At 38.7% G+C, this 20564-nt stretch overlaps 1 protein-coding gene across 12 annotated transcripts in view; it reads left to right on the top strand.

Moving 5' to 3' along the window:
• The window catches only part of SPIDR (scaffold protein involved in DNA repair), a 589061-nt gene that overhangs the window by 534192 nt on the left and 34305 nt on the right, over positions 1 to 20564 (top strand). The window lies entirely within an intron of this gene.

The raw sequence follows: 20564 nt of genomic DNA, 5'->3' as shown, positions 1-20564 counted from the left end.
ACATATATCAAAAAGGGATAACTAGGGAATAGGGACTCAGAAAGGAAATGCCAGTTATTTAACCTTAACTGTTATTTTGGGGAAATTAAGACAAAGATTTATGAAAATGGGCACCCCACTAAATCATTCATCACCTTTATCTTTCAATGAAAGATCCTTAAGGTAAGAAAGCTATTTTGTAGCTCCTCTAATTTGTTTTTATTATCACTGATAGGGAAAATCAAGACATTGATGAAAGCATACAAAGAGAAAAAAACCAAGAGATTGCAGTAAGGCTTGGCACACCCACCAGATTGATCACAGGAAGTTTGAATGACAACCACAAACCACCTAAGAGATTCTCTTCGAAGGTCACACGTCAAACACTAACCATTGTCAAGACTACTGCCCTAATAGTACTTAGAAAACTATTCAGTAAAAACAAATTTGCATTGTAGTCCATTAGATAAAGAAATTCTATTTTGACTATAGACTTTTACATGTTTCTTTTTCTTCCCTTATTCATTAACACATCACCTTACTGTGGACAGATGGATGATGTCCTAGTTTCAGTTTTCAGAGAGTTCACATTCTAGTAGAGAGGCTGTTTGGAAACAATGACAGTATCATAAGGTTTTTGCTGGAGTGGGTGGATATCCCCCTCATTTGCCTGAGTCAGTTGGAAAGCTTCAACAAGAAGGCCTTCATGGTGTGACTTACAGGTTCATCAGGTTTCCAGGCAGACATCCATAGGAGAGCATTCTCCCAGCCATAAATTTATTTTCTCATTACCTTTTGACCAAAACCAACTACCATTCAGAAGCCACGTGTTATTTTTCCCTATGTCCTTTGTAGCAGTTAATATAGTTTTCAGTAAAAACCTGACAAATGATAAAGTCAGAACCAAAATAGTCACAAATATTTCTTGGCCATAGGAAACAATTTTTTAGTATTAATGTCAAAACTATCTTTGATCTTCCTCCCTGACTTCACTACATACTCTCCCATAACCAAGAGACAAAATAGAACCAAGTTAATTTGTAATTACCTTAACTGTATCTGCCAGGCCTATGCAAGGGGACCTGCTGGTTAAAAAACAAAACTCACGCTTCCAAGAACTTTGCTGGACATTGAGCAGAGGCAACATTCAGTGTTGATAAAGGGTACTGGTCTCAGAATCAATATATCTGATTTATATATTAGCTTTTATGTGTGCTGATTGATTGAAACTAATCCCATTCTTAGTTATCAATCAGAATAAATAGCATTTACTTCCCAAGACTGTTAGGATAATGTAATGAGATAATACATAAAGGTGTTTCAGACTGTTAGGATAATGTAATGAGATAATACATAAAGGTGTTTCAGACTGTTAGGATAATGTAATGAGATAATACATAAAAGTGTTTCGTATAGTCTGAAACACCATATAAACAATGGTTCTTTCCTTCTTCCTCCTACTTTATTTTTTCATTTCTAATTAACTGAGAAGTAGAAATCCGGCCTGAATTGATCTAAGACTTTGTTGTCTTGTTTTTTATAAACAAAATGGAAAGAGAAAGACAACAATTAGAAGAATGATAATTAGAAATTGGAAGGGTTCCCCTTTTTTCCAAAAAGAATAGAAATCCAGTTGGAAATTGCCAGACCTTATCAACTGCCCAATCATAATGGGAAAGAATAGATCATAAAACCAGTAGATTTAAAAGTACAGAGAGATTTAGTTAAAACAAGGATCAAAGAAACCAGATGGAAGATCCGCTGATAAAAAAAAAACACAAAAACAACCAGTACCTGTCCCTCCAGGTTAGCAGTTTATCTAGTTAATTTGCCTTGCAGCACGTTAACTCTAGAATTCAGTAAATGAACAGGGTTTATTGGGTTTTTTCTTTTTCGTTCATTCCTTCTCTTGAAAGTCTCAACATTCCTCTTTCTTCCCCCTGCTGTCCTTTTCCTCATAAAAAGCATAATTATCTACGAGTAGGCTAGTAGTTTTAAAACTTTTGAACTTTTTTAAAAAATAGAAATCCAAAGTACAATTGAAATGTGACGACAAATCTATGTGGAGCTATTCTGTTTGTTCCTGGAAGGTGGATGAGTGGAGACAACTACAGCGTCTCTGCCTGACTCCTTAGGGCTCTAGCAGCATAGTTTCAAAGTAATTATTGAGGATTAATTGCTCCTATAAACATTTTACATATGAATATAGTTTTTCCTCCCTCTCTCAGGTTAATAGCCTGTGGCAATAGTTATTATGAGGGCACAGTTAACAATGTAATTCAGAAGCTGAATGGCAGTGTGTTCTTTTGTTAATCTCAAATATGAAATCAAATACTTATTTTAAATATGCCATCATTAGCTGGCCTTTCAGGTTGGAGAATCTTATACTTTTTTTTTTTTTTTTAGAATCTTATACTTTTAATTTTAGATAGAATACTCTTAAATCTTTATGAATTTGCCAAAGAAACATCTGTCTGTTAATATCGGGCACAGAAAGAAAAAGTTTCAGTGTCACTAAGGTCTATCTTTCATTTAACCATCCAGCTAGCTGGCAAATTAGGTGATGTTATTCTGTTTTGAATGAAGATCCTGAAGCTCACTGAAATTAAATAATTTGGCTCCACATATGTGAACTGGGCCTCAAGCCAGGTCCATCAAATTCCAAAGCCTGCATCTTCGATATTGCAGCTGACATTTAATTACTCCCAGTTTTAGGGGAATTAATTTCTCTAACTTTCCCACTCACTTTATGATTATAGTCCCTGGCCCTTAAATAAGAAATTCGATTACTTTTTGTCAGTGGTGTTGGTATTAATTTAGATTCTTGGTGTTTTCCATTGTTTTTGTTAAACAATAACAATAAGCTATCTACACTAGAATTATCTTGAGTAACCAAGAATACTATCAGATCCATAGTAAATAAATAAATACACTGAGTTCTTCAGGTTTAGTTAGAGAGTTTCTTTTTTCAGTTGCTTAGATACTTATTAAATACAAATACCAAGAAGGGTAATTTTCATTACCATTTTAAAAATGGCAATTTGCTTCCTAACTAGAATTGCCAACAGTGATGTGGATCATCATGAAGGCCACTGAACGTGCATGGATCACACATTTGTAAAAACCTCACATTAGAACTTTCAGTATTATCTGCAAATAAGATAATAATATAACCATGGTTGTTGCTGTTCGAATAATTAATAGAAAGACTAAAGGAAAGTTAATGATCTCTCTTTCTACTTGGTATTCATTCAGTGAGTGTGATCTTTCATACCTCTCTTCATGAATGTAAACACATCTTTAAACAAAGAGAGAGGGTTTGCTTTTTTTCACTTAATAATATCATAAGGATTCCTGTCAGACATTCCGGTTGTTTCCAGTTTTTCCACTTCAAACTGCAACAAACATCCTTGTTTGTGAATATACATGTCTACTTTATTTATTGATTTTTTTTTCATTTATTTATTTTCAGCATAACAGTATCATTATTTTTTCACCACACCCAGTGCTCCATGCAATCCATGTCCTCTCTAATACCCACCACCTGGTACCCCAACCTCCCACTCCCCCCCGCCACTTCAAACCCCTCAGATTGTTTTTCAGAGTCCATAGTCTCTCATGATTCACCTCCCCTTCCAATTTACCCCAACCCCCTTCTCTCTAACTCCCCATGTCCTTTATGCTTTTTGTTATGCTCCACAAATAAGTAAAACCATATGATAATTGACTCTCTCTGCTTGACTTATTTCACTCAGCATAATCTGTTGATCTTTTAAGTTAAACTTGTTTACTGTAAAATATAACAAACTATGAAAAATGCATAATTATAGAGTGTAGAATAATTATAAAGCACACTCATGAAGCCACTACAGAATTCAAGAAACAAAACATGATCAGTGTCCAGAACCCACCCCCAGAATGTGTCCTTCCTGGTGACATCTCCTGTCCCTCCGCTGGAGGTCATCTCCGTCCTCAGACTTCTTCTGTGTTTTTCTTTATAGTTTTAACATTTTACATACATTCTTAAAAACGTAGTTAGCTTTGCCTGGTTTTTACCTTTATAGAGATGCTACCATATGTGTGTATTCTTTTTTTTTTTTTAAGATTTTATTTATTTATTTGATAGAGATCACAAGTAGTCGGAGAGGCAGGCAGAGAGAGAGAGGGGAAAGCAGGCTCCCCGCTGAGCAGAGAGCCTGATGCGGGGCTCGATCCCAGGACCCTGAGACCATGACCTGAGCTGAAGGCAGAGGCTTAACCCACTGAGCCACCCAGGTGCCCCCATATGTGTGTATTCTTAAGTTTTGCTTCTTTCACTTGCCAAAGAGATGCAACAGTCCCCAACCATGCACAGCCCTGAGAAACTCAGATTGGGGGCCCTTACTCTGAGCACCTGTGTGTTGTTGATACTTTCTTATGCCAATGAACTTAGTAAGATACATGCATTTATTGTAGGTGACTCTGCTTTGTTCATTTTCATTCTAGATTTGTGCACTTACCACAGGCTATTCCTTCATATAATCATTCTAGGCATTTCTGGACATTACGGACAGTGATTTGTGGCCCCTAGTGTACAAGTGTGTGCCTGTCATGGTGGGGAGGAGGGGGCTTGTTCACCCTCAGTAGGTAATGCTAAACAGGTTTCCAAAAGCAGGAGTTCCAGTCTCCTGGACTGTTAGCACTGTAAACTGTTATTGCTGCTCTACTTTCTTTCCATTATTTGGTGTTTTTAGATGTCCTCTCCTTATTTTCTCCAAACTTTGTTCTTTTTCAGCTTGATGGAATTATAGTACAATCTCATTTTTGTTTAAATTGCAGTTCCTTGATTACTTACTGAGGCTGAGAAAGTTTTGCTGTGTTTATTGGACATTTGTATTTCCTCTTTGGTCTTTTCAAGTCTGTTGCTTGTTCTTTTGGAGTATTGAGCTTTATATATTCTGAACATGAGTCCTTCAGTGGTTCTATATGGTTTATGTATTATATAAGTGGTATGTCTTTTTGTTCTTTTTTTATTAGCTGAAATACTTAATTTATCAAAGTTGTCAATCTTTTCCTTTAATGGTAACTGCTTTCAGTTCACTTGTTTAAGAAATCCTTTAATACCCTGAGGTCATGAATGGGTACTTTGATTTGGGAGAGCAATTCCCAAAGTGGAATTGCTTGGGCCAAGAGTATGTAACTAGACTTGTTTTCATAACCCTACAGGCAGGCTTCGTGGAACATCATAAGCCTCTTTGAAATGACCCTTAGCTCTCCTGGGACCACACCCAGCACAGTGGGAGTCTGGGTCTCCCTCCCCCAGGTCCAAGAAATGTGCTTACAGGTAATGAGATTAACACAGGCATCCAGGGAAATAGTCAAATATAAAAGTCAAAAGGGTGTTTATAATAACAAGGGCTACTATTTATTGTATGCCAGATACCATAGTCCTCAAATAACCCCTTAAAGCAGATATTATGTTATCCATTTCAGAGATCATCAAGAGTAAATATTTGACCTTAAACATACTTTTAAATGGCTCCACAGCAAACTCTTCTTCTTTTATGGGTCCTGAAGCCTAATCTAATTTGCTTGTGCTTGGGTTGCGCTAAGGGGTACAGGGTAGTGTGGCCCACACCAAGTGCTGGATCACAAAATAAACCACCACCTTCCCTCAGTTACTGTCTGTGATTGGAGGGGGACCAGGGGTGGAGGTAAGGCATGTGCGCCTCCCTGCTGCAGGCTCCCTCTCTATGACGTACGTATGCTTAGAAATGCCAGTTTCAGAACGTGAGATTGGGGGGGGGGGGTAGGTGGGGTGGTGGCTGACATTGCTTCCTGCCCCAGTAGTTGGGGAAAAGGTCCTGTGCCCCTGTGTTTCCATAGTTTTTCTCCTGAAGCTGTCCACGCAGTAGTGCAGATTGATTTATTAATTAGATTGGAACCCACTCACTTCGTAAAGAGTGTTTTATTGTTTTCTTCTTCATTATTTGACACCCCCATTGTAAATTATTTCAGTCTTAGAGTATATGAAGGGAGGCTACTTGGTAATGTTTGGTAAAAAAAACATGTATCAAAAAATACGGGCTGACAGATTTTCTCTGGAAACGTGGGTGTTCCTGCCTCCACACTGGTGAGTGAATAAAACATGTGACACTTTTGAAATAATAAATACCACCTGGACATGAGAAAGACCTAGAACTTTGCAGACTTGCAGATAGCAACATGTTGCAGGAATTCCCTATTTCCCAAGGAGTGTGTGTGTGTGTGTGTGTGTGTGTGTGTGTGTGTGAGAGAGAGAGAGAGAGAGATTTCCTGCTAAGGTAGAACAGAAACTCGCAAAGAACTTGTTCTACACAAAATTGTGCTAGTTAATACTTTTATATCTCGAATCTTGAAGAAAGAGTTGGCATTAGAAAGACCTTTTTTAAAAATAAAATTTTATTTATTTATTTGACAGACAGAGATCACAAGTAAGCAGAGAGGCAGGCAGAGAGAGAGGGAGAAGCAGGCTCCCTGCTGAGCAGAAAGCCTGATGTGAGGCTTGATCCCAGGACCCTGGGATCATGACCTGAGCCAAAGGCAGAGGCTTTCACCCACTGAGCCACCCAGGCACACCAAAAAGAACATTTTTTAATATAAGCAATATGAGGCATTCCAGAGTTAGAAATTTATCTTACATAATTATAGCAGTCATTGAAAGGAATTGTGCAAAAAGCTCATTTTTTTTTCCAGTTTCTCCAGCTATCTACAGTTTGAAAAGTACCTTCTTGAAATTCTGTTCACTAGCCTTGGAAAATGTTATTCCCTACATCTATAAAGTATTTGTGGGATATTCTTGGTAGGGAAATGTCTCTCTGGTCAAAATGCCTGATTTGATACCCTTGGTGGCTACTCAACCTTGGGAAAGGTATGTCCCTGCAGGGGAATGGCTAGAGGGCTGCATGAGTACCTGTGTACAGCTGCTAAGGTTCAGGCCCAGCTAGCGGTGCATTCACAGTGAATACAACCATCCCAGCAGTATTACTGAAAAGCTGTTTTATAGTATGCATTCTGTTGTTTTCAGTATCTTCCTCATTACCAAAGAAGGTTTAAATCTAAAATCACTCCTTGAAATTCAGCCATCAGTCAGAACAACCTATTCCAAAAGCTGTCCATGTCTTTACATAGATGTTTATGTATACTCAGATGAAAATGATGTCTTTTCATAGTATTCATACATCCAAATGTCCATCAACTGATGAATACATAAATAAATCTGGTATGTCCATATAATGGAGTATCAGGCAGCCATAAAAAGGAATGAAGTACTGCTACATGACACAACATGAAGGAACCTCGAAAACATTATGTTAAGTGCAAAAAAACAGGCATAAAAGACCACAGACTATATGGCTCCAGTTATATGAGGTGTTCAGTATATGCAAATCCAGAGACAGAAAGCAGATTAGTGTTTGTCAGGGGCTGGAGAGAATAGGAAGCAAATACTAATGAGTATGGGTTTGGGGGGGGGTGATAAAAATGTTCTGAAATGAGACAGTAATGATGTTCGCACACTTTGTGAATATAAAAACATAGTATTCATGTTCTCCTTAGCTTCCATAAGCACTGGGCATCAGCACACATACAGCCTCTGTCTGCAGGCCTGTGCAGGGCTATGGACTTACTCCCATGAGTCAGCCCCATACCTGGCTCACCTGGAGTATGGGCACACCCAGAAGGGGAACACAGAGCTAGTGCCCCACATCCTGCCTGTCTTGATTTAGAAAAAGGAAGAGCAGGCATTATAAAAGAAGGGTAATAAGGATTGTCTACTTTTCCCCAGGCTCTCTCTCCTCTTTTCTCCCAGACCTCATACTGTTTATTGTGTCCTGTGTAAGCTTTCCAGTAAAGATGACAACATCGCTGTTCAGTTACAGAAGTCCCCCAACCTTTGGTTTTCCAGAAGCTTTGGTATTCGTTTAGGTGAGAGCTTCTAGGAACGGGAAGAAAGATGATGTATATAGCAAAATCATTGAGCAGAACTGAAGAGAGTGCAACAGTGGACCTATTTCAGGTCAGGGTTGGAGGTCTCCTTGCTGGAAATCCTTGTCTTAAGTTAATTATACTTTTCAAATATCAGCTTTATTGAGATTCTGTTTACACACCATAAAACTTACCCTTCTAAAAGTATACAATTTAGTAGTTTTTATATTCACAAAGTGGATTGTTGCCACTTGCTGACTATCATGAGTAATAATAACTGCTGTGAACACGCATATACAATTTTTGCATGGACATAAGTGCTCAGTTCCCTAGGGTAGAGTCACAGGATCAGGATTGCTGGGTTGCTGCCAAACTGTTTTCCGAAGTGACTGCCCCAGGTTACCTTCTCAGCAGCATAATGATACATTTTAAATCACTGGCTATCTAATCTTATTAGGATCTCTAGGTTTCCATGGCTCCTATCAATTTGTTAAGGAACTCCTGGGCCATCTAGTAGTGTTTTCTTTAGTAGACCAAACCCTTTTTGAAGGAAATATATTTCAGTTTCGTGACAAAATCTTATTTAATTCGTAAAAGTTCTCTTTTGAGTATAACGAATATGACATAAAAGGACATAAAGGGACATAAGCTGCCTTCTGGAAGACAGTCTTTTTTCTTCTTAAATTATGTTAAAACTGTATTTATGACTAGCAGAGTCTGATACTAGATTAATTAAACAAACAAGTATGATTAGACAGAAGAAAATTAGAAACCATAGGTTTCTAAAAAGGAAAGTCAAGGCTTATGAAAAATTCTCAAAGGGAAGACAGAGGGAGAGAGCACAAGCGGGAGGAGCAGGAGAGGGAGAAGCTGGGAGTCTTAGCAGACTCAGCAGGGAGCACATGCGGGACTTGATCCCAGGACACTGAGATCATGACCTGAGCCAGAGCCAGATGCTTAACCAACGGAGCCACCCAGGTGCCCCTCACCTAGCTACTTCAAAAAATTTCTTTCTATGCTTCGTTGATTCTTTAGTTTCACTTTTTTTCTCTCGAGACTCCCATTCACGCCTACTAGAGAAGTGCCTTGGTAATGAGACCTGTGTCCCCAAGCATGTGTGCACACATCCTTCCTCCCAATCTCTCCAGTACCACCTTTCCAGAACAGGCCAAAGGGCTCTGCCCATGAGAGTATGCCCAGCTGCTCTCCAACATAGCTCTCTTGGGGCTCTCCTATTACCATTCTGGCTGCCAGGATCTGCAGAGGTGTTGTGATACCTATGTTAAGATAACTTTGACTCAGATGATACCAGTCATGAGAAAGTTTTAAAATGTCACCAGATCCTGATGGAGTGGTTTGATATGGAGTTGGCTTCACCCTCTTGCTGCTTGGGTCAGGGCCAAACTGTTTTTGTGGACCTGAGAACTTCTGTGCTCTCCCATGGCATGGTATGGGTGTGGCATGGACCCTCTGTAGGAGGTAGCAACACTGGAAGAAAGGGAGCCAGCCCTGCAAGATCACAGGCACCTGGCTGTGGGCAGTGGAGGGCACATGGTGGCTATAAGGCCTCTGAAGATATACTTTCTTTTTACCTAAGTCTAAACTACCATGTATTACTAGAAAGGGTAACCTTGAGCAAGTCATTTAAAGTGCAGGGTTGTAATGAAACTTAATATAAGTAAAATGCCAAAAAGAGTACTTGGCCCATAATAAAATTACCAAGTAATTATTCAGTAGTTGTAATTATTATGCTTATATGTGGATTTTCAAGAGGGAATACCTTAACAGAAAAGAGGATTTGTTGCCTTTACAGGATTCCTGGAGTGGTTTTGAACACCTACATATGAGGCACCTCTGCTGTTATCTTAGATACTGACAAAGGCATTCACAGTGGGAGTGCAGGAAATTCCTAGAGGTGGGCCTCTTCTCTTGGATGAGCAAGTGTGCACCCCCCAACTGTTTTCATCCCCAGGAGACATTTTTCTTAGGATCCCCATGGGTTTTTCTCAACACTGCCAATTGGCCTGCTTCTAGAACTACTATATTCTTTTTGAGTGTTGTGTCACAAGAAAGTATAAAGTGATGAGAATTATTATATTATTTACAAGTAACCAGATGCATTGACCTAATTTTACAAAGAGTGGAAAGTTATCTTTACAACTGAAAATAATATTCCTGTCTAAGTTGAACACTATTAGTAATGATTCAGGAATAAGGAAGATATTATTTCTTAGATTGCACTGTGATTATATCTAAACATAGAACTTAACAGAAATGTTTGAAGCCTGTTATCTTCTTTTTTTTTTTTTCTTTAGCTTGTTGTCTTCTGATGAGTAGGCGTTCAGGCATGTAGAGCCAGTGCTGGGTGAAAGAAGATGCACAGCGTATGTCTTTTAATAGCAGGTGGCCATCATCCAGTGCATAGAGGCTGACAGACAGATATGAAGGGAACATGGTGGAGTCAGTCTTAAGCAACATTAAGGCTTAAAGAACAGTTCTAACTTCTTGGTTGTAGAAGCCCTTTATACTCTTCAAAATTAAGGAGAACCCAAGGAGAGTTTTTAAAATGTGGGTTACATTGATTAATACTTACTGTATTTGAGGGGTACCTAGTGCCTCAATGAGTTAAGCATCTGCCTTTGGCTCAGGTCCTGATCTCAGGGTCCTGGGATGGAGCCCCACGATGGACTCCTGCTCACCGGGGAGTCTGCTTCTCCCTCTGCCCCTTCCCACGTTGTGCTGACAGGCTTTCTCTCCAAAAAAATAAGGTCTTTTAAAAAAGAGTCTATAAAAAATACTTAGCATATTTGAAATTAAAACTGAAAAAATATATATTTATTAGCTCACCTAAAAATCCCAATAATAAACCCATTAAATAATAACATAAATAGTATTTTTATGAAAAATATTTTCTAAAACAAAACCACTTTAATGAGAAGAGTAGTATTGTTTTATGTTTTGCTGATCTCTTTAATGTCTGGCTGAATAGAAGACAGTGGAGTATCTTTTCTGTTCTGCATTCAAACTGTTATAGTGTCATGCATCCTGTGGCCTCTGGAAATCTCTACAGTGTACTCATGAAAAAGGAAAATAAAGTCCTAGAAAATAGTTCTGGCCTTGTAGGCCACCAAAAAAGGTGTCAGGGACCTCCAGGGCTCACAAAGTCCCACTTTGAGAAACGTAACTCCAGAGTTTTCCATTTTTCAGATAATCTGGGTTGCAGAGTTCTAAGTAGTACTGTCATGGTAAGTATGGAGAAATTACCAACTACATGGCCAATTTTAGGAACATTTTATACCCCAGATACATGCTGCTTGACTTTAAAAAAATTTTTTAAAAAGATCTCTCTGAGTATGAACTAACTCAGTGCAAAGGTTGCTTCCTTACATCTTCCCTTCCTATTATAGTTGACAGCACCATTGTGGCTCAAATCTCCTGGAGCAAATTCCACTCTGTCCACACCCAAAAGAAAATGATTCAGACAGTGTTAGATTACCCAGTGAAGACTTGGGAGGAGTAGTTAGATAATACAATATCAGATGAGGAACACAACCCCGAAAATAACTCAGAAAACAGGCCAAGCAAGCAGGTAGTATCAGTTAATCTAGTATGCAGAGGGAGAAACTTGCCACCTCTACCTTCTTCCAGTGGGCTGGAGACCCTGAATGTCTTAGTTTCCCTTACTTGAGTAGTTGGTTTTCCAAATGACATTAATTATCTACTAGTCAAGATAAATAAGACTGAATATAATAAGACCAGAGGAAGTCGATCATTTGTTACACCAAGAATTTACAAAATTCATGTAAAAATATATAAACAGCATTGTTTCAAATGGCAGGGAAGCTGCTGTTCTCAGCCCAAAGTTCTTTAAGTGATAATATGCCCATTTGGTGTTTTCTGAGCATGCATAGCTTATTCAGTTCCGTGTACCATATTCTTGTCCTAGGATGGGGCACCTTGAGTATTTTTAACACCAGGAGAGGCATCTGAGTGTTGATACCATTTCAGATTCTTATGCCAAATTAATGAGGCTTTTTCTGGAGATGCCCTCAAGTCGGTCTGCTACCCCTGTAACTCTTATTAGAAAGAAAGGAAGAGTTGAAAAACATTTTTTAAAAGATTTTATTTATTTGAGAGAGAGAGCAAGAAAAAGAGAACAAGAGCTGAGGGAGAGGGAGAAGCAAATTTCCCCCACTGAGCAGGCAGTCACTGGGGGGTTGGATCCCAGGAACCTGGGATCAAGACCTGAGCCAAAGGCAGACACTTAACTGACTGAGCCACCCAGGTGCCCTGAGTTGAAAACCATTTAAAGGAAATCTCTGAGCCCACATCCTGCTTATGCTGTTGGTCACAGGAGTGTCTTTGAAAAGAGTATACTTTGCGTTTTGAGTAGTTTTATCACTAGCTTATTCTATACTAGTACTTTATACAACTAGACTATAAGAAAGTGATGGCTACATAGGATCTCTCTACTATCTTTACAAGTTTCTGTGAATCTATAGTTAGTTCAAATTAAGTTTTTAAAAAGTCAAGTGATTTATTGATTAAATAGTTTAAAAAGCAGTAATAGTTAAATAACTGTGAATTACATAATATTACTTTTTTGGGAGTTTATTTGAAAGTACCAAAAGATACCAATAATAGCAATAGCAGTTGCCATTTATGCCACACTCAGGCACAAAAATTACATTCTCTCTAGTTCCCACAACCATCCTGGAAACATGTCCACAGCCCCATGTGGGGCTCCCATGGAGGGAGGTTACAGCTAGGCTTAGACCAAACCTGTGTGTGACTAAAAAGGATCCTCTTTTCACTCTAAGATGCTTCTCCCCAGTGGTTACCATTGTTTTAACAGACCCCTAACTTTTTGGTTTTCAAAATGGGTAGTAAAAGTATTATATGTTCTTGTTAAAATTTTAGAGTGTCCAAAAGGCATAAAAGTGAATATAGGAAAAAAAAAAGTACTAAGAGTTCTTTTATAAATCCTTCCAGATATAAAGTTTCATGTTTCCAATTTTTTAAAAATATTTTATCTATTTATTTGACAGAGAGAGAGAGGGATCACAAGTAGGCAGAGAGACAGGCAGAAAGAGAGGGAGAAGAAGGCTCCCTGCCGAGCAGAGAGCCCGATGTGGGGCTCGATCCCAGAACTCTGAGATCATGACCTGAGCTGAACGCAGAGGCTTAACCCACTGAGCCACCCAGGCACCCCTCATGTTTCCATATTTTAAAAAATATATGTATTTAACTTGCAAGCAAAATTGGATTTATAACCCCATACATTGTTGGGAATGTAAAATGGCACAGCACTGCATACAGCAGTTTGGCAGTTTCTCAAAAAGTTAAACACAGAATAACCGTATAACCCAGCAAATCACTCCTAGGTTATCTACCCAAGAGAACTGAAAATGTATGTTCACACAGAAACTTGTACATGGATGTTCATAGAGGCAGTTTTCATGACAGCTGAGAGGTGGAAATAACCCAAATGTCCACAAACTGATGAATGATAATATCCATACCATGGAATATTACTCAGCCAAAAAAAAAAGAATATAGTACTGACACATGCAATAACATGGTCTAACCTTTAAAAAATCATGCTCAGTGAAAGAAGCAGATATTAAGACCACATATTATATTATTCCATTTATTTACAGTGTTCATAAAAACAACTAGTTCATAAAAACAACTAGTTCATAAAAAACAGTAGCAAGAGTGACTGCAGATGGGCACAGCAGGGAGTGTAATATTGGCATGATAAAACATTCTGAAAGTAGTGGTGAAAGTTGCACAACTCTATGAATACACTAAAAATCAGTGCACTGTATACTTGAAAAGTATGAATTTTTTCATTTGCAACATATTTCAATTTTTAAAATGGGGTTTATACCACCTTCTATGTTACTATGGTAAAGAATTCGAGGTGTTCATAATGCATCACATCTCACACAGAAGGGAGTATACCCCTTTCAACAGTCCCCAGAGACCCCAATCCAAATACTACTCATTTTTGTGGCAAATACAATTTTTTACTCTGGTAAAATAGGCATAACAAAATGTATAAAATGTATTTTAAGTGTGCAGTTTGGTAATTATAATTTTAATATGTGCATGTATCTTGATGTCTTCCCATTTAAAAGGTAATATCTGTTACTATAAATAAAAATATAGAAGCTGCCTAATTTTCTGAGATGTGACCCAAATTTTTCTGCAGAATCACTTTATGCAATCTATAAATTAGGATATATCCTAAGAAGTTTATTCTGGCAAAATGATGTTTTCAGATTTTTAAATGATATTTATAAATATAATGACTTTATATGTCCTTTTTCTCCCTCTATTTTAATTAAACGTTTATTTTATAAACTTTTTAAAAAATTAAAATAGAAACTTTTGGTGGCCTCTGCCCTGTCAGGCAGCTTGTTTGTTGTTTTAAACATTTTAAAGGGAAGGCTTTTTAGAAAGAATGAGTTTCCTATGCAACAAAGTGAAAGCTTATGCAAAAATGAGTAGTAAGGAATGAACTGACCTGGGGAAAAACAATACACTCTAACTGTGCCAAAAGTCAGCTTCAGCACAAAGTCTGTCCCAGTTAAAGGCTAGACTCATTTCGAGGAATGTGTGTGCTGCCCGAGAGGAAAGTTCTAGTTCACAGAGCAGCAGCAGCCATCTGAATCATATGTATTTTCCAAAACAGGAGAGAAGCTGATTTATTATAAGACAATGCTTTTTATTTAATGCATAGGAGTCCTATTCCTAAGAGTCTACATTAAAATATAAACTTGTAACCAGTCCAAACTTTTAAAATTAGCCAATAGCATCCTCTAAATTAGCATCATTGAATTCAAATAGAGCTTTTCTAAGGCTATGTTCATAGTACAGCACTTCTCAAAGAAAATTACGAGGGAACACTGATTTTTTTGGATATTAATAGTGATTACACCAAAAAGGATTTCATGCATATAAATCAAAAAACCTTCCGTTGGTCCAGATTTTACATGTGTCTTTTACACAAATTTTTCCAGAATCTGCCATTCCAGTGTGTCCTGCTAAGCCACAGATATGCTGCACAGGGCAACCCTAACTGACCACAGAACCCTGTCGTCATGGAGTTTATGGGACTCCAAACAACAGAAGCATGTATCGAGTACTTACTTATTCTGAGCATAGAAACCCACATAGATGCTGTATATGCATGCAGCTTCTTTAGGGTGTCACAGTACATAACAGGCAGAGCTAGAGTGAGACCCAAGTCTGACTCCAAGGCCCATGCTACACCCACACCCTCTTAAACAACGGGCTTGAGTAAAGTCCTAGCATTGTCTTAGAAATTTAGTTAGGTCTAAGGTGAGAAACGGGTTATTTATTGGTTTAAAAAATTAATCTGGAGAGGTCTTCCATCTTTTTGTGCCTTCTTAAATTTCTTTCATGAGTTTTCTGTAGTTCCTCTAATACAGATCCTTTACCTCTTTGGTTAGGTTTATTCCCAGGTATCTTATGGTTCTTGCTGCTATAGTAAATGGAATTGATTCTCTAATTTCCCTTTCTGTATTTTCATTGTTAGTGTATAAGAAAGCCACTGATTTCTGTACATTGACTTTGTATCCTGCCACGTTGCTGAATTGCTGTATGAGTTCTAGTAGTGTGGGGATGGAGTCTTTTGGGTTTTCCATATAAAGAATCATGTCATCTGCGAAGAGAGAGAGTTTGACTTCTTCATTGCCAATTTGGATACCTTTTATTTCCCTTTGTTATCCGATTGCTGTTGCTAGGACTTCTAATACTATGTTGAACAAGAGTGGTGAGAGTGGGCATCCTTGTTGTGTTCCTGATCTCAGTGGGAAGGCTGCAAGCTTTTTCCCATTGAGGATGATATTTGCTGTGGGTCTTTCATAGATAGATTTGATGAAGTTCAGGAATGTTCCCTCTATCCCTATAACTTTGAAGCGTTTTAATCAGGAATGGATGCTAGATTTTGTCAAATGCTTTTTCTGCATCAATTGAGAGGACCATGTGGTTCTTCTCTCTTCGCTTATTAATTTGTTCTATCACATTGATTGATTTGCGAATGTTGAACCATCCTTGTAGCCCAGGGATGAATCCCATCTGGTCATGATGGATAATCTTTTTTTTTTTAAATTAATTTATTTACTTGACAGAGAGTGAGAGAATTCACAAGTGAGCAGAGAGGCAGGCAGAGAGAGGGGGTGGAAGCAGACTCCCAGCTGAGCAGAGAGCCCAATGTGGGGCTCGATGTGGGGCTCGATCCCAGGACCCTGAGACCATGACCCGAGCCAAAGGCAAAGGCTCAACCCACTGAGCCACCCAGGTGCCCCGGTGGATAATCTTTTGAATGAGCTGTTGGATCCTGTTTGCTAGGATTTTGTTGAGAATCTTAGCATCCATATTCATCAGTGATATTGGTCTGAAATTATTCTTTTTGGTAGGGTCTTTGCCTGCTTTGGAGATCAGGGTAATGCTGGCTTCATAGAAAGAGTCTGGAAGTTTTCCTTCTGCTTCAATTTTTTGAAACAGCTTCAGGAGAATAGGTGTTATTTCTTCTTTGAAAGTTTGGTAGAATTCCCCAGGGAATCCGTCAGGTCCTGGGCTCTTGTTTTTTGGGAGATTTTTGATCACTGCTTCAATCTTGTTACTAGATATCGGTCTATTCAGGTTGTCAGTTTCTTCCTGGTTCAATTTTGGGAGTTTATAGTTTTCCAGGAGTGCATCCATTTCATCTAGGTTGCTTACCTTATTGGCATATAACTGTTGATAATAACTTATGATGATTGTTTCTACTTCCTTGGTATTAGTTGTGATCTCTCCCTTTTCATTCATAATTTTATGAGTTTGGGCTTTCTCTCTTTTGGATTAGTGTGGCCAATAGTTTATCAATCTTATTGATTCTTTAAAAAAAACCAGCTTCTAGTTTCATTAATACGTTCTACTGTATGTCTGGTTTCTACCTCATTGATCTCAGCTCTAATCTTGATTATTTCCCTTCTTATGTGTGGAGTTGGTTTGATTTGTTGTTGATTCCCCAGTTCTTTAAGGTGTAGAGACAACTGCTGTATTCTGGATTTTTCGGTCTTTTTGAGAGAGGCTTGGATGGCTATGTATTTCCCCCTTAGGACCACCTTTGCTGTATCCCATAGGTTTTGGACTGAAGTGTCTTCATTCTCATTGGTTTCCATGAATTGTTTCAATTCTTCTTTGATCTCCTGGTTGATCCAAGCATTCTTAAGCATGGTGGTCTTTAGCTTCCAGGTGTTTGAGTTTCTTCTGAACTTTTCCTTGTGATTTAGCCCCAGTTTCAAAGCATTGTGATCTGAGAATATGCAGGGAATAATCTGTCTTTTGGTATCGGTTGAGTCCTGATTTGTGACCCAGTATGTAGTCTATCCTGGAGAAGGTTCCATGTGCACTTGAGAAGAATGAGTATTTTGTTGTTTTAGGGTGGAATGTTCTGTATATATCTATGAGGTCCATCTGGTCCAATGTGTCATTCAATGCTCTTGTTTCTTTATTGATTTTCTGCTTCGATGATCTGTCTATTTCTGAGAGAGGCGTGTTAAGATCTCCTCCTGGATCGGAAGAATAAACATTGTTAAAATGTCTATACTGCCTAGAACAATCTATACTTTTAATGCCATTCTGATCAAATTTCCACCGGTATTCTTCAAAGAGCTGGAGCAAATAATCCAAAAATTTGTATGGAATTAGAAGAAACCCCGAATCACTAAGGAAATGTTGAAAAACAAAAATAAAATGGGGGGCATCATGTTACCTGATTTCAAGCTTTACTACAAAGCTGTGATCACCAAGACAGCATGGTATAGGCATAAAAACACACATAGACCAGTGGAACAGAGTAGAGAGCCCAGATATGGACCCTCAACTCTATGGGCAAATAATCTTCGACAAAACAGGAAAAAATATACAGTGGAAAAAAGACAGTCTCTTCAATAAATGGTGCTGGGAAAACTGGGCAGCTATATGTAGAAGAATGAAACTTGACCATTCTCTTACACTGTACAGAAAGATAAACTCGAAATGGATAAAAGACCTCAACGTGAGACAGGAATCCATCAGAATCCTAGAGGAGAACATAGGCAGTAATCTCTTCTATATCAGCCACAGCAACTTCTTTCAAGATATGTCTCCAAAGGCAAAGGAAACAAAAGCGAAAGTAAACTTTTGGGACTTCATCAAAATCAAAAGCTTCTGCACAGCAAAAGAAACAGTCAAGAAAACAAAGAGGCAACCCACGGAATGGGAGAAGATATTTGCAAATGACAGTACAAAAAAAAGGTTGATATCCAGGACCTATAAAGAACTCCTCAAACTCAAAACACACAAAACAGACAATCATATCAAAAAATGGGCAGAAGATTTGAATAGACACTTCTCCAGTGAAGACATACAAATGGCTATCAGACACATGAAAAAATGTTCATCATCACTAGCCATCAGGAAGATTCAAATTAAAACCACATTGAGATACCACCTTACACCAGTTAGAATGGCCAAATTTAGCAAGACAGGAAACAACATGTGTTGGAGGGGATGTGGAGAAAGGGGAACCCTCTTCCACTGTTGGTGGGAATGCAAGTTGGTACAGCCTCTTTGGAGAACAGTGTGGAGATTCCTCAAGAAATTAAAAATAGAGCTTCCCTATGACCCTGCAATTTCATTACTGTGTATTTACTCCAAAGATACAGATGTAGTGAAAAGAAGGGCCCTCTGTACCCCAATGTTTATAGCAGCAATGGCCACGGTCGCCAAACTGTGGAAAGAACCAAGATGCCCTTCAACAGACGAATGGATAAGGAAGATGTGGTCCATATACACTATGGAATATTATGCCTCCATCAGAAAGGACAAATACCCAACTTTTCTAGCAAAATGGATGGGACTGGAAGAGATGATGCTGAGCGAAATAAGTCAAGCAGAGAAAGTCAATTATATGGTTTCACTTATTTGTGGAGCATAACAAATAGCATGGAGGACAAGAGGAGTTAGAGAGGAGAAGGGAGTTGGGGGAAATTGGAAGGGGAGGTGAACCATGAGAGACTATGGACTCTGAAAAACAATCTGAGGGTTTTGAAGGGGCGGAGGGTGGGAGGTTGGGGTACTAGGTGGTGGGTATTATGGAGGGCACGGATTGCATGGAGCACTGGGTGTGGTGCAAAAATAATGAATACTGTTATGCTGAAAATAAATAAAAAAATTTAAAAAAAATAAAAGAAAATTAGTCTATCACCGAACATTGCATTTCTCAGACTTACAAATAGGAAATGAGCATATCAAAGGTGCTAGGTCTGATTTCTGCAATGAAGTATGTAGGTGCTTGTGGGTATCAGTGATTCATTCACCAAGTCTTTTTGACCACTTCGTATGAACTGGGCTCTTCTCTGCAGCAGTAGAAATAAATAACTGGGATAAATCCATGCCCATCCCCTGGGGAGCTCACATCAAATAGTGTGGGGATGGCAGAGAAACAGGAGCCAGGAGGCATGCTCAGTGAAAAGAAAGCAGCCAAACCTGGAACAGGAAGTCCTGGGCACATGGCAGACAGGGAGCAAGTGGACAGTCCGTGTCCTGTTGCCCCTCTCCCTCTTCCTCTGCCTCACCCAGAGGCACAGTGGGCCCACCCAGTTCCTTAGTCTTGGGGAAGGGCAGTGAGAGGTCAGATGAAGTCACCTCTCCTCTGAGCCTTCTCTGACAGCCTTTCCTGACCTTAGTCAGCCCTGGTCACTCACAGCCCTGTCCATCACTCATACAAGTAGCGGCAGCAGCCTACTTCTCAGAAATAACCGAGAGAGAGAGAATGAATTTTCACTTGGCATTCCTTTTTTGGCATGTGATTTCCTGCCTTTGTTTATTTTTTGTGCTTGATTTTGACCCAGAACCTGAAAATTCACAGCAATGATATTGAGCTGGGTGTCTATCACAGGCCACACTCTGTGTGGGCTTTTTCTGTTGTAATTGGTGTAAGAAATGAAAAGGAGGTGGGAAAGTGCTTGAGTCTTGCTCGAGTAAATGATTTGCAGGTTCTTAGTTGCTCAGGTGTGTTAACTGCTAGATCCATAGCCCCTAAAACAGTACTTGCTATTAAACACTGAAGAAGTAATATGTCACGTTAGTTATTAGGGACACAAGCTTTTTAAAAAGTAACTAACATATTATATACTAACATTGTTAAAACTTAGAGCAAAATCTAAGAAGCCGTTGTGACTTATGCATGTATGATACACACTCATAGCAACTAAAACGGGATTTTTTTATTGTGGTAAAATGGACATAATATAAAATTTTCCACCTTAACCATTTTTAGAGGCATTGAGTGCATTCACACTATTGTACATCCATCACCCTCATCCATCTCTAGAATGTTTCCATCTTCCCAAACTAAAACTCCAAACCATTCAACACTAACTGTCCATTTCCCATCCCTCAGTCCCTAGCAACCGCCATTGTACTTTCTGTCTCTGTGAATTTGACTCCTCTAGGAATTTCATGAGTGGAATAAAAATATATGTCCTTTTTTGTCTGGCTGTATTCTTTATTTTAGATAATTTGATAAATAGATAACTTTCTTTTTATCTGAGTAACACATAACCTGTTTTGGAAAAAGA

This window comes from Mustela nivalis (genome assembly GCF_964662115.1).
Source record: "Mustela nivalis genome assembly, chromosome: 2".
NCBI lineage: Eukaryota > Metazoa > Chordata > Mammalia > Carnivora > Mustelidae > Mustela > Mustela nivalis.
The sequence above is the reverse complement of the archived record's forward strand: the minus strand, read 5'-3'. Positions and strand labels throughout refer to the sequence as shown.